Source organism: Drosophila kikkawai, chromosome X (assembly GCF_030179895.1).
Source record: "Drosophila kikkawai strain 14028-0561.14 chromosome X, DkikHiC1v2, whole genome shotgun sequence".
In the NCBI taxonomy this organism is placed as follows: Eukaryota; Metazoa; Arthropoda; class Insecta; order Diptera; family Drosophilidae; genus Drosophila; species Drosophila kikkawai.
In genome coordinates this window covers 446,550-462,346 of record NC_091733.1, presented here as the reverse complement: position 1 = coordinate 462,346, position 15,797 = coordinate 446,550, and positions in this window count along the sequence as shown.

Below are 15,797 nucleotides of genomic sequence, written 5' to 3'. Positions count from 1 at the left end.
GTTCATCCAATAAAGTGGTGATACTTGACGATACCATTTTACTTTATTAAATAAACCTTAAGAGGTATTTTGTTTTGATGTGCCTCGACTCACACCGTGTTTTATTTATATAAGTAAAATTATCGTAATCAAGTAGAAATTACAGATTGGTTCGCCGAGTTGACCAAATCTGTGCTTTGAGTTGTTATCTCAGGTCGCTTTGTTGACCTTTATTGCTTCTTTTTTATCTGTCTGTCTATCGCCAAGTTGATAGCAGTTAGCACCAGAGTTCGCCAAATGAACTTCTTTTTAAATGCTGATTTGGTCGCCTTGTTGACCAATTAATCACTAACGTGATTGCTTCAGTTGATTGAAAAAAAAAATTTTTTTTTTTATCAACTGTCGAACAAAATGCGGTTCGAAGTCGTGACTTTTTTAGTAGACTTGTAATTAATTTGAATTTTTTTGAACGATATGCGGTTCAAAATTTTGATCAGACAATGATCCCTATGAGAGTTCCACAGAACTAAATTTTCCAAAGAAATGGATGTCGCCAATTCTGAGTAATTCTGAGCGTTGTCAAATTGGAGTCCCAATTTGAACAAATTGCGATCCAAAGTCGGGGGTCACCAATTATGACAACTTAATCACTACCGTGATTGCTGCAGTTGATTTAAATTAATTTAAATCAAATTTCGAAAAAAAAAAGCATTTCGAAGTCGGGGGTCACCAAATGTGCGGATTTAGAATAAATCCTAATGCTGAAATAGTTTATTTTGTTGCGTGCCTCAGGTTCAGTACCAGTGGCAATGGTCACCGCAATAAGAACAATACCAATTGGGCTGCGGAAAAGTGATACGCAAAGAGTTCATTTCGTACTGATTTTATTGGATATTGCATGGGGTTGACGACATTGTACATGGGGAGTAATTACATTCTCGAAAAGTTTTGGAATTGCCGACAACTTAGAGATTCCTCCATAGTTGCAGGCGTCCGATTTGCTACCTTTTTTGTGGAGAGGAATGATAAATGATTCCTTCCAAATAAGGGGAAATTCTGAGGTTTCTAAAGATAAGGTAAACAATTTCAGAAGGGGATTGCACAGAGCTCCAGCACAATACCTGAGCTCGCAGCCTGGTATTTCATCGGGACCCGGTGAGTAAACTGGTTTTACACGATGAAGATCCGAACTAAGGGAGCTTTCGGTTAAAATAGGACTAAAAATTAGGTTTGACTTGGGCAAATCAAAAGAGTAAGTCTGATCTAAGCTGTTTGAGGAACAATACGTAGTTTTGAAAAACTCGGCAAAGAGATCGGCGATGGCCTGATCAGAAGAATGTAGATTGGGTTTTCGCTTAGTGTTAACAAAGTTACTAAACTGTTTCGGGTCCTGCGTGAACTGAACCCTACAACGAGTTAAATAACCTTTATAACACTGCGCGTTAAGCACGGTGAAATTCGCCCGAGCACTAAGATATCTTGAATGAACAGTAGGAGATCCGGTGCGTTTATAGCGATTATAAAGCCTAGACTTAACGTTTTGTAGGCGTGTCAGCTCTTTAGTGAACCAAGGTGGTTTACTAGAAACCGACGGATAGGAACACACGATGCGAAGAACGCATTCATGGCACTGTAAAAAATATCCACGGCGGACGCCATGTCAGTGCACCTGTGAAGTTCAGACCAATTAAATTCAGAAATCAAGATATCTAGCTTATGAAAGTTTGCCTTACGAAAGCAGCGAGCTTTAGTGGCTGAGCGACCCAGATCAGGTTTGGTCTTTACGACAATTCCCAAATCGATGCTCACTTCGAAAGTAGGATGGTAAGGATCTTCGGGAAGCATCAATGGATCGACTCTTGTTAAGTTTACACCTACAGGATCAGAGACGAAACTCAGATCTAGTAGGCGATTTAAAGAATTTACGACGTGGTTGACTTGCGACAACGAAATGTCAAGCAAACCATCTATGAGGTCATGCTGTGCCGCAGTTTGGAGGACATTAGACGTACCATCTGATGACCAACGAGCTCCAGGTATATTGAAGTCTCCTAGAGTTATTAGTTGGTCTCTATCTGTAAGCATGTTGGAAACAGCCTGAATTGCCGAAAGGTGTTTCCAATAAATAGGCTTTTCAGCAGATGGAGGAACGTAAGAACAAGTTATATAGATAAAACTACCTGGAAATGTTAGTTTTACACAGATAAATTCAATACCTGTGAGATCGTCAATTTGAACCAGTTCAGAAATAAGGGTGGAGTCAACGGCAATTAAAATTCCACCGCCTCGCTGGGAAAGACTGTCCAATCTATAAGTTGTGTACTTACCCGGAAAAATTTCGGAGCTGAGAATCTCCGGCTTTAACCAGGTTTCGGTAAACACAATCACCTGGGATGCAAACGAAAAGCTATCAGAATATAATTTAGAGAGCTTGCTGCGTAAGCCTCTAGTATTCTGATAGGAAGGTAGGAGGGAGGTATATAGCTTTTTGGCACTGCCGTGACGCCCGCAGTCACTGTGGTTTGTGTCGGCCGTGAAGGCCGTTTTTTCTTTATCTTTACCTCGTACTCCTTGACTACAGCGTGCTCGGGCCAGAAGTCACCAGAACAAATTGTGTCAAAAAGATCGAGGGAGACACTTATCTTGAAAGATGAGATATCTCTGGGGTATGAGAAATTGAATTTTTCCACTTTCACACTTTTGGCTTGTGTTTTGCTCCGTATATGAGCTAGTACATCTTGCGAGATCAGGGGCAAGCCGGGAAACAAATATTGTTTTTAATGGTGGAATAGCGGTGAGGGTCTTTGGTAACGCAGCATTACCGACTTCTGCTAGTGGTTCAGCCCTATTTTTGCCCTTTGGGATAGCTGAGATTTGTTTTGAAGTCTGCGAAGTCAGAAATTGAGACCCCGCAGCGGACTCAACTGTTAACACTGGCGGAGCTGCTGCCATTTCTGCCCCGGCACCTTCGAATGCCGAATCTTTAGCCGTTCCCGATCTTAACACCATTGGAGTTGGTGTCGTGCCAAATCTTTGGTGGCTGGGGTTCGCCCAATTGCCGCCGACCAGCAGCAGATTTTTTTCGCTTTGGCGACTCACTTAACAGCTTCATGCCGCTAAATTGAGCGTCCAGCTCTGTGAACAGGTCGTTTGTTTTACGAAAATTGACCCTAAGTTCACTAAATCCACTTTTGGTTTGCCGCATGAAGGATAACATATCCTTCTCCACCTCACGACAGGCATGTTAACAATAACGCAAGCCATTTTTGGCAGAAATTGCGTCAGCGATACGGCCCGTTAAGCTTAGACACTTAGCGTGAGCGACGGCATCGCAAAGCCAGCAGTGAAGGCTGGGCTGATCTGCCAAAACCTCTTTTTGGCAGCCTTCAATATCGCAAATAAAATTTGAAACCATTTCACAAACCTTTACCCACTGTGCGCTGATAAGCAGTACCGAAAAAAAACAAGAGAGCGGGAGCGTAAGCGTGCGTGAGCAGAGAAACAACGAAAGCTTGGAACCGCTTAAGTGCAGCTAGATGCAAATAAACGGGACAACACAAAGAGGAGACAGGAAAACGCAAAAACTAAAGGAGATTAAATTGGATATATGTATATATTAAATAAACACTTAAAGACACATGCACATGCACTCGCGTAGCGAAACGGCAAAGTTATGAAGTGTATTTTAACAAATTAAAATCTGGACCCCGGTGGTTTTAAATGCAAAACAACACAAAAGTTCGGAGCGCAAAACAAAAACACGACCGTTCGCTATGAAAGTTCAATGTTCAATGTTGTTGCACGGACAGTAGATGACGTGGCCAAAAATATCGGCGTACGTTACTGCTGCGAGGCCTGCCGCGAGGTGGAGAGGGAAATGATGTCTTTTATGCGGCAAACCAGGGGTGGTTTTAAAGAGCTATTATTGAGTTTTCGCAAAACTCAAGATATGCTCTTGGCGCTGGATACTCAATTTAATAGCCTCAAGCTGTTAAATGAGTCTCCTAGGCGCAAAAAAACCGCAACTGGTGGGCAGCATATTGGCGTTATTTTGTTTCGCGGCCCTGATCAGACATCAGAAGATGTCATAGCTTTTATCCAAGGCAAAGTCAAAGTCGATAGAGAAAAAATTAAGGTGGAAAAATTTAAATTTTCTTACCCTAGGAACATTTCGTCTTTCAAGATAAATGTTCCTGACGAAGTCTTTGGCACTTGTTCTTGGTCTTTGGTCTTGTTCTGCCCAAACCTGGCCACAGTATGTGGTTGTCAAAGAGTTTGAAGGTACGAAAAAGTATACCGGCTAGATCGGCCTATCAGACGTGTGGGAGGTGTCCTTTTAGCGGTCGACTCCACTCTCACGTCCGAATTAATAATTTTCGAGGAATCCAACAATGTTGAATTCCTTTGCGTGAAGCTATCAGTTAATGGTAGTTCCATTTTTGTTACATGTTCCAACATTCCTCCATTGTCGGAACTTCCTATTTATTGGAACCATCTTTCCGCTATTCAGTTGGTCTCCAAAAGACTTTCGGATAGGGACCATTTGGTAGTTCTTGGTGATTTTAACATCCCAGGGGCTATTTGGTCCCTAGATAATTCCACTAACACACTTCTTACGACAACACATCATGATTTTATTGCTGGCTTGTTTGACATTTCGCTGTCCCAAGTCAATCATGTTCGAAATTCCTTAGAGCGCTTGCTTGATCTTTGTTTTGTCTCAGATCCGGAAACAGTTAGTTTAGCTAGGGTGGCGCCCCTGACGCAACCCGAAGATCCCTATCATCCCATTTTCGATGTGACTATCGACATGGGGACTGTTTCAAGAAGACTGCCCAAGAAGTCTTCTGCTTTAGCAAGACGGATTTTGTACGGCTGAATAATTTCTGTTCATGCTGAACAAGGGGCAATATCGCCAGGGGAGCATCACTGGGGAAAATGTACCTGTCGCCATATTAGTTGTACTTCTCTTTATTACTCTGAAAATAAACTCCAAAGAAGACGGATCGTTTGTCCTCCTCATCAGCATATCGACATCTGCCATCTTTTATTGGGAATTTTCTGGACTTGTACTTGCCACGGCCCCCGACAGCTTCATTTTTGGTCCTTCGCCCGAGATATTCCAGCGCCTTTTTTGCCAAGATAAGTACGGTGCCGAAATTCCCATCATATATGTATGTACATACATGCATATATATGTAGATATACTGCTGCATCCAATTTATTTAAAACACTACCAACTTGGGCAGTAGTATATGTATATATATGCATGTGTTTACATGGCTATATGCCCCTTTCCTATTTTCTAAATCAGCCTATATCCGAAAAGGTTTACATCCAGTTTTTTTTCCATACATAAAAAACCATACATCCACACCGATTCCGTAGTATATGTACGTACATACTTACACAATTTGCATACGCACATACATAAGTATGTACGAACATTGCCGATTTATGAACATACATATGGAGATCACCTTTGGTTCACAAATCGGCGGCATTTAGAAGAGAAAATAAATAAAGATCATATTCCATCCACCACAAATATACATATTTTCCATCCACTGCACATTAACAACAAAACAAAAAGATAAATAAAGATAACCCCCTCCTCCAGCTGGCCGATCATACGTGCATACATATATGCACATATCCATATAAATTGCTGGACCGGCAATTGAGCATCGGCAGCTATCAGTGTCGCTGCATTCAAACACAAAACCAAGTGAAACAAACAAAATTAAAAAAATCTGCGTTTTTAATAGTTTTTTTGTTTGTTTATTTTGCGTAAATACATATGTATGTAGGTACTGGCCGCCAAGGTTGCGACACTATTACCATACGCGGCTGAGTCTGTTAATGAGCCGATCACACTTGGGTGCATTTTTTTTTGTATTATTGGTTTTGAGTTTCAATTCGACTAATTTACAACCTAATTTTTTCGAATCGTGTACACCGTCCTGATTATTTTTGGTACGCATTATCCAGCGTCCAAGCATATCTTCAAAGGCAATAAGCATACATTTTCGATTAATCCTTTTGTCTTCACTTTCCAACTCCACAGTATTTTTCGACAAACATTTATTGGTCTCCGAATAATTCATTCTACATATTTTTTTTCTCTGTTCTATTTCAAATCGATAAATATAATTTTTTCGATTAACTCTGTTTTCCTGCGCTTATCCAGCGTCCCTGTATTGATTTAAAATCAATAACATCCTTTTCGAGTATTATTTGTTTATTTACGCTTATCCAGCGTCCCTGCACTTATTCCAAATCGATAAATATAATTTTTTCGATTAACTCTGTTTTCCTACGCTTATCCAGCGCCCCTGCACCTCCTTCAAATCGATAAATATAATTTTTTCGATTAAGGGGGTCTTCTCATTGGGCAACTTTTTTTTTTCGATTTTTTTTTTTTTGCATTTATTTATAGCTTGGGATGGTGTGTATATGTCCCCAAAAGGATTTTTAGAAATTCGAAATACTTTAGAAGATACAGCCTTTTTTGTGAAGCAAGTTCTTCGCAAAATGAGCTTTTTTCAAACTTCAAACGCGTTTATCTCGAAACCACGTTTTTCGAACTGGCGGCCATGATATCTCCAGTTCAACTGAACCGATTTTCATGAAACAAAGTGGAGTCGACGCAGAATTGTCACCATTCTCGGGTGACGGAACAGATTTTTTTTTAATTTTATTTTCTATTTTTTTTTTACACTAAACTACAAAAAAAAAGCCCGAAATCGAAATTTTTTTTTTGAATGGCCGCCATTTTGTTTAAAAAAATTTAAAAAAAAATCTGTTCCGTCACCCGAAAATGACATCAATTCTGATTATAACCCCGTTTTTATTTTTCATTTCGGACGCTCTGGAGACCCTGAATCGTGGCCGCCAGGACGACACCTTTTTTTTCGACCACCAAGTTTGAAGTCTCATTACTCTTTGAACAACCCTCGTATCGAGGCAAGAACAACTTTTTTAGTTACTTTGAACATTTTTGAATACAATAAATAAAAAAAGTTTTCAATTATTCTTTGCGTTTTCAAATAAGAATTTTTTTTAAAAGGGTCCAAAAATCGGCTTTTGAATGAGAAGACCCCCTTAACTCTGTTTTCCTGCGCTTATCCAGCGTCCCTGTATTGATTTAAAATCAATAACATCCTTTTCGAGTATTATTTGTTTATTTACGCTTATCCAGCGTCCCTGCACTTATTCCAAATCGATAAATATAATTTTTTCGATTAACTCTCTTTTCCTACGCTTATCCAGCGCCCCTGCACCTCTTTCAAATCGATAAATATAATTTTTTCGATTAACTCTGTTTTCCTACGCGTTATCCAGCGCCCCCATATCTTTTAAACCGAGTACATCCGTGCCAACGCGTCATCCAGCGTCCCCGTATCAATTGGAAATCGAGAGTATTTTTTCGATTAATTTGTTCTACGCGTTATCCAGCGCCCCCATATCTTTTGAACCGAGTACATCCGTGTCAACGCGCCATCCGGCGCCCCCTCATCCTTCAAATCGATAACCATTTTGAACGCTTTATCCAGCGTCCCTGTATTAATTTAAAATCGATAACCATCAATTTTTGAACGCTTCATCCAGCGTCCCCGTACTAATTGAAATCGATAACATTTTTTCAATTAACTGTTTTTTTGCGCTTATCCAGCGGCCCCTCTCCGAACCACGTCAAAGTCGATAGACTACCTCACACACTTACATTTTCCGGCTCCTACGAGAGCTTCATATGCCAATTGGTGACGGTGAGGAAATAAAATCCCTTTTGACCGTTTGTAAGGCAAAAGAGTCTCACAGAGTCAGGGCAAAGAGTGAATCTACTGTGCCTTCCAAAAGCGAAAATCCCTCTCGCAGCAAAGGCCCATTGACAACCGCAACTCCACTAAGATCTACGAGCACGTCGCCATCCACAAAAGCCGCAAAGTCAGTCGTATCTCCCTACTTCACTAGAGCAAGTGGCAGAATGGCTCAAGCTGAGGGAGACAAGGCCTTGAGGAAATTCACGACCATAACCGATAGGGTGAGTCAGTTTGAAGCCAGAATCAATACCAATGCGGACACAAATCCGTCCATCCACACGAGTAGGGTTCGACTCGAGCAGATCAGGGCGCTCTGGGACAAGGTGGAAAAGGAATATGAGACGTGCTCCGAAGTTGTGGCCAGTCAAACCTGCAAAGACAAAATAACAGCCATGCAATCCAAGTATGACGACTGTTATACCGTTTACGAGCGGTGCGCAGCAAGCCTCAATGAGATCATTGCAGATTCACACGCACAACAGTCTGTTCAGTCCTCCAATCTGGCGCCGTCTCAGGGCGGATGTCGCTTACCTCCAGTCGAGTGCGAAGTTTTCAATGGTGACAATGATGACACATTTCGGGACCTTTTCTCCGCCATCTATATACGCAATCCTCGGCTCAGCTAGTGGCGAGGCCAAATCCATTGTGGCCTTATCTCCGTTGACCAATGATGGTTTTGAGTCAGCGTGGAGAAATTTGCAGAATCGGTTCGAGAACAAGAGGCTGCTGGTCAATAGCCAATTAAAGATCTTGTTTAATTTGCCTTCTGTTGCCCAGGAATGCGGAAAATCCTTGAAGCATTTAGAGAGCACAATCCAAGGTTGTTTAACGGCCCTGCAATTAGCAAGAGTCGAGACCACGAATTGGGATTGCCTGCTTGTTTTCCTGTGCTCGTCCAAGTTGCCAAAACTAACTTTGGCTCTTTGGGAACAGTCCCTGCTAAGTAAGTCAGAGATTCCACTCTGGGCTGAATTCCAGGCCTTCTTAAAAGATCGTCATCGAACGCTTGAGGCGATTGAGGAGTTCAAGCCAAACGCGAGCGTTCAATCCAGGGCACTGAGGGCTGACAATAGCTCGCGGTCGATCCAAACCTTCGATAACAGAGTTACGGTAAACCCGCAATCCTGTAAACTCTGTGCACAAGAGAACCATCCACTCCGTGTATGTCCTCTATTCTTGCGAATGTCAGTCGCAGATCGAGAGAGACATGTGAAACAGCAGAAGTTGTGCTTGAACTGCTTCGCAAGAACGCATCTGCTCCGGGACTGCAACAGCACGCATAATTGCTACACCTGCAGTGGACGTCACAATACTCTCCTGCATCGAAGCGGCCCTCCGCCAGTCCATTCAGTGGTTATGCCTGACCAACAGTCCCATCCATCCACAGCAATCCAGCAACATATACAGTCCACTCCATCGACGGGTCAATCGAATGTGCAAACGTTTCTTGCCGTTAACACGCAAGGGGTCCTCCTGAGTACGGCAATAATAGAAGTTTGCCATTTGGGCATCAAATACTCAGCACGGGCACTCATTGACTCAGGTTCCGAGGCAACCTTTATCTTAGAACGGTTGTTCAACCTGATTAAGTTGCCTTATGAGTCCATCCAAGCGCAAGTTTCAGGGGTCAACCTTTCCGTTGCAGCTCAGCCCCGTAAGCGTTGTCAATTCAAACTAGGTTCTCCCGTCAAGCCCCATATCCAAATTGAAACCTGTGCGTATGTGCTACCACAGTTAGCCGGGAATCTCCCATCCTACACTATACCAGAGGATTCATTAAAGGATCTTCCACCTCTGCAACTAGCAGATCGAGATTTCTACCGGAGCTCGCCGATTGACGTGCTTATTGGTGCCGATATCCTGCCATCAATCATTCTCAGAGGCTCCCATTCCAATATTTGTGGAACACTCCTTGGTCAAGAGACCATATTCGGGTGGACTCTTTGCGGTCCTATTGCAACGAGTCCCATAAGCAGAATCTGTTCCTTTTCAGTCCGATTAGCAGTGACCAAGTCCAAACCAGACAGCATCCTCACCAAATTTGGGGAGGTGGAGGATGTTCCAGTGAAGTTAGTAAAGAAATCCACCTCGGTTTGCGAGGAGAACTTTATCCGATCCACCAAAAGAAGTGAGGATGGAAGATATGTTGTTTCGTTGCCCTTTAAAGAGCCGGACAATATTAAGCTGGGACATTCCAGACCCATCGCACTAGCTCAGTACCCCCGAAACGAAATGCGATTGAGTAAAATCCTTCCAGTGAAGGAGCAGTGCGACTCAGTCATTCAAAAGTATTCAGATTTAGGTCATATGCACCAAGTCTCCCCAAACGACTCCAGCAGTTTTCATCACGCTGTCTTTAAACCAGATAGCACCACGACTAAGGTTCGCGTCGTGTGCAACGCTTCCAATCCCTCATCAAACGGGAACTGCCTCAATGATATCCTTCATGCGGGGCCTGTACTACACTCCGATCTGACTAGTCAGATTCTAAAATGAATTTTTTTAAACTATGTGTTTAGGGCGGACATCACCAAGATGTACCGGCAAATTCGGGTCGATCCTCCTGATCACACGCGCTCACGGAGAATCTTATTCCGCAGGGAATCCTTATTCTGTGACTATGAGCTCGACGCAGTCACCTTCGGCTTAAACTGTGCGCCATTCCTGACCATCAGAGTGTTACAGCAGTTGGCTCAGGACATCCGAGGCCAATATCCTTCGGCCAGCGACATCATCTCGAACTCTACGTACATCGACGATTTGCTCGCAGGGGCTCACACTCAGCAGTCTGCGATAACTGCCTACACCAAACGAGAGGTCTTATCTCAGATAGCCAAGCTTTTCGACCCAGGCTGGGATCAACCACTCCACACCGACCTCGTAACCCAGTGGCAAGAGTTCGTAAAAGGGTATCCAATCCTGAGGGAAATTCGTAGTCCGACATGGGTGCGTTTCCATCCTGCAGCCAAATTGCAGTACCAGGACGCGTATGGGGCTGCCATTTTCATCCGAGTCGAAACGACTGATGGCTGGTGAACCCATCGGCTGACATCCAAAGCCAGAGTTGCTCTAGTCAGGTCCATATCCATACCCCGCCTGGAGCGGTTTTCTACCTTCGACAGCCACAACACGGGGCGTCATCCGACGACCAGCTGCGAAAATTATTCGCCTCCCAATGGACGGCCTCATTGACCATAGTGACTCCTCAATAGATTAGTCTTTCCAATTGACATTTACTAGTCCTAAGTTGTGTCATCCAACGTCGTCGTTCCGTCCACGTGTCTTGCTCATCCTCCTCCATAACACTTCATTTTCATATTTATCCATTTCTCTGTTTTAACGTAGATCCGTGTATACAATGGCTCCAACGACCCACCGAAATCCTCGTCGCTCATCCGGGAGCAATGTATACAGATGTCGAGTCTGCGGGAGAGTCCACGCTCTGAGGGTTTGCCAACGGTTCTCCAACTGCCGGCTGTGAAGCGGCTCCGCGCGGTACTAATTAACCAGTACTGCGCGAACAGTCTGGCAAGGAGGCTCATCACACGCTGCTGCACCTCCACACTGGGCAGCCTCGCTCTTCGCGGCCCCGACAAAGGCGCAACCCACCCTCGGATTCTCGGCCTCAGCGGCAGCCACAGTAGCGCCAGCAGGCGCCTGTATCCGGACCTCGGCGGCCCGCCACGCCAATGGATATGTCTCCATCCCGCAGCCGGTCGTGCACGCCTATCCTGGCGCGCACGAGGGTTAGCATCCTCTCCGGACGGTGTTCCCTTTCGTAGATCGCAAGTATTCCTCTTGCGAGGGGGGGAGAATGTTCATGCTGAACAAGGGGCAATATCGCCAGGGGAGCATCACTGGGGAAAATGTACCTGTCGCCATATTAGTTGTACTTCTCTTTATTACTCTGAAAATAAACTCCAAAGAAGACGGATCGTTTGTCCTCCTCATCAGCATATCGAACTCTGCCATCTTTTATTGGGAATTTTCTGGACTTGTACTTGCCACGGCCCCCGACAGCTTCAATTTCATAATTAATTACAACTGGTCCGATCTATACACATGCACTGACATGGCGGAAGCTGTGGGTATTTTTTATCGTGTTATGAATTCATTGATTTATTGACTGTGTTCCGTTATACTGTCCGTCTACATCAAACAAGCCTCCTTGGTTTACCAAAGAGTTGACCCGCCTCAAAAATAGAAAATCAAATCTATATGCTAAATATCAACGTACCGGTTCTTCGATTGTCCTATCTAGTTATTTATCAGCTCGATCCACTTTTACTGTGTATAACGCGCAGTGCTACAATAATTATTTGACTCGTTGCAGGTCCCAGTTTTCTGAGGAACCAAAAGTTTTACAATTTTGTTAAATCTAAGCGTAAATCCATTACTCGTCCGTCCTCGCTCTCTTTTGGTAATTCAACAGCTTCAACAGTTTTTTGAAACCACTTACTCCAACTCAATAGACCCAAATCAGGCTTATCCTTACATCATCCCCATTTACCAGGTCCCGACGGAATACCAGGCTGTGTGCTTAGGAATTGTGCCGAAGCCCTGTGCAATCCACTTCTCAAATTGTTTACCTTATCCTTAGAAACCTTCCACTTTCCCCTTATTTGGAAGGAATCATTCGTTATTCCTCTCCACAAAAAAGGTAGCAAATGCCAACAATTACAGAGGTATCTCTAAGTTTTCGGCCATCCCTAAACTGTTCGAAAATGTTATTACTCCTCATCTGCAGCACCTGTGTAGGTCAATTATTTCTCCATGTCAACATGGTTTTATTAGGCGAAGATCAATTACAATTTTGGAGCTTACTTCCTTTATTATAAAGGGATACCGAAATAACTTTCAGAAAGATGTAATCTATACTGATTTCAGTAAAGCATTTGTTCAGACATGAACATGTAAATAGATAAGATGCATCTGTTAAGCATTAAATAAATCTCTGCCGCAGCGCACTGTACTTGTCTATCGTTAAGTAAACCCGCCACTTGGGTCTGGGTAATACAAGCAACCCGAAATATGACCTTCTGTGAGCGGTCTGGGTTTGTTCAAGATATGCGCTATCGAGTTGCCTGTGTGCACTCTTATCTCACTTAAAATACTTCCCACGATCGGGAACTGTCCGATGCGTGGGTCTAGAACTAATATCTAAATGTACATTCTCATGTTAGCTATATAAGCTAGAGGTTGCATGGAATAAAATCAGTTTCTTACAAAAACTCAGCATATGAAGACTTCTCATTTATTTGGGGGTTTTCATTTTGGTCAATCGAGCCTTCGAAGAAATTTACTTCGATAACTCTGCAGTTTCCCCCTGTATGGTAAGGGACTCAGAGAAAGGCCAGCTCCTTTAAGCGAAGCAAAGTTACACTTGCAGCGAAAAGGTAGCAAAATAATTAACTCTTGTTTCCTCCCACCCGTGGTAAGGAACAGAGTATAAAAAAAAGCAAAAGGATAGAAAAAGAGTCCTTATTGTTAAAAAAGCAAAATTTTCCAATAAAAAATATTGGTAAAAAAAATATTTTCTGGTCGAGAAATCGGCAAAATTAAAAAATAACAAAAAGTTATTGTGGGCGTTTTTTCGAGGCCAAAAACATCGAAAAGTCGCGGTAGTGAAAAAAAAAGACCTATCGTGACAAATTTAAAAAAAAAAAAAAAAACCCTATCGTGACAAAAATAAAAAATACCGATTCCTCCAAGTGAAGTGAAGTGCAAAGTCAAAAATTAAATATACAAACACCTCCAAAAAGTGCCAAAGAAAAAATTAAAAAACAAAGACACCCTCAAAAAAAAAAAAAAAAAACAACAACACAAAAATCAAAAACAACAAGCCAAAACCAGACGTATAGAAGGAAGGAAGACCGCAGCAGAAACAACAACATCTACATTAAAGACAACAACAGCAGCAGCGATTACAAATAAATCTACAACAACAGCGACGACAGCAGCGACGACCGAGGACAAGGCAGCTAAGTCTAATTACAAAAATTTCTTTTTTTTATAATATATACACATATACATATAAGTATATATAAGAAGTTAAAGAATTAGGAGAAACCCTGTTAAAAAAAATAATAATAATAATAATTAGAAATATTTTTCTTGTCCGCAAAAAAAAAAAAACACACACAATGTATCCCGCTGAGTCCATAGCTTTAATTAAAAAGCAGGTAGAGATAACAGAAAGAAGTAGGCAATTGTTAAAATTACCCAGCTTTAGTCTGGAATCAATACGAGAGTATGAAAAGCTAAAGAGTGAATGCGTTACAAATCACTCGTCACTGCTGCGGATTGGAGTAGTCGATCACGACTACTTCAAACACAAGCATTATGACGAGATGATGTCAGGTTTCAAGGCAATAAAAGAAAAAATTGAGAAAGTGTTTAAAAAGGCAGAAGAGGAGGCAGAGAAAAAAACAGAACAAAAAAAGATAGATCTAGCACTAGAGCAACTAGAGAGTTATTTACAAGATACTCTTCTTGCAATTCAGGAGGATAAAGTAAAAACGTTTGACATTAGGAAAAAAAAATTAATTTTTATTGGGATAGACTGATTAATTTAAAAGAAGTCACCCATGTTGATGTCACCGATGGGGAGATTCGATAGGGAGATTCGACGAAATCGAATTCGATATCGCAATATTAATAAGCGATATGAAAAAGAAAACTCAGGAAGTTGTGCCATTAAAGGTAGATGTGGCAAATCTCAAAATTGATGGTTTGCCAACATTACCAAAAATACAGGTCCCAACGTTTTTTGGAGATTCCAAAGATTGGGACCTATTTTATGAGCTCTTCACTGAGCTCATTCATTTAAGGGAGGATTTAAGTCCGACCTTAAAATTTAATTACCTCAAGATCTCGGTAAAAGAAGCCAGAAACGTGGTTTCTCACTTATTACTGGGGTCTGGGGAAAATTATAAAGCCGCTTGGGAATTATTGACCAAGCGGTATGAAAATAAACGGAAAATATTTTCCGAACAGCTTAATCGCCTCCTTGAGCTTGAGAATGTGAATCTCGACTCAACAAGGCAATTAAGGATGTTTATTGACTCTATAAATGAGTCAATTCACATGATAAAATTAAAGGCACAAGTTTCCGATGAGGTTGATTTAATCTTTGCACAAATAATTTTAAAGAAATTTAATAAAGAGGCTCTGCAGCTTTATGAGAGCCATACAAAGAAACCAAAGGAAATTGAATTATTATCCGATATGATTGAATTCTTAGAGCAGCGATTAAGTTCGATAAGCTCTGTTCAGGATGAAAATCCTGTTAAAATAAATAATGCTAGGAAAAAAGTTTTCACTAGCAATTGTCCCATTTGCAAAGGTTTGGGACACACAGTGGCACAGTGCCAAACATTTAGAGCATTAAATCCATCAGAAAGGATGGAAAAAATTAAAAAGGCCAAATTATGCTTTAAATGTTTTAATCACGGACATCATTTAAAATGTCTAAGCAATATAACGTGTTCGGTGTGCAGGGGATATCACCATAGCATGCTGCATCTATCACAATATAAAAAAAATAGAAAATGTCAATACACTAAGGACATCGGATCAAGCCTTATTAGCTACGGCTAGGGTTCAAATAAAGAACTCAAAAGGAAATTACGAAAATTTTAGAGCTTTGATTGACACAGGGTCACAAAGAACAATTATTTCAGAAGAATCTGCGCAGATTCTAAAATTAAACAAAATTAAATCTCAAACAGAGATAAGTGGAGTATCTTCCACTGGAAAGTGCATCTCTAAGCACAAAGTCGTAATTTCCATTAAAAATTCTCCGAAAAATTTAATAACCGAAGCAATAATACTCCCAAAGCTTATGAAAGCTCTTCCAGTCAATGTAGTTAAAGTTGACAAAGAAAAATGGAAGAAGTGTAAGTTAGCTGACCCCGAATTCGATAAACCAGGTCATATTGACCTAATAATTGGAGCAGACTTATATACTCACATTATTCAGAATGGAGTTAAAAG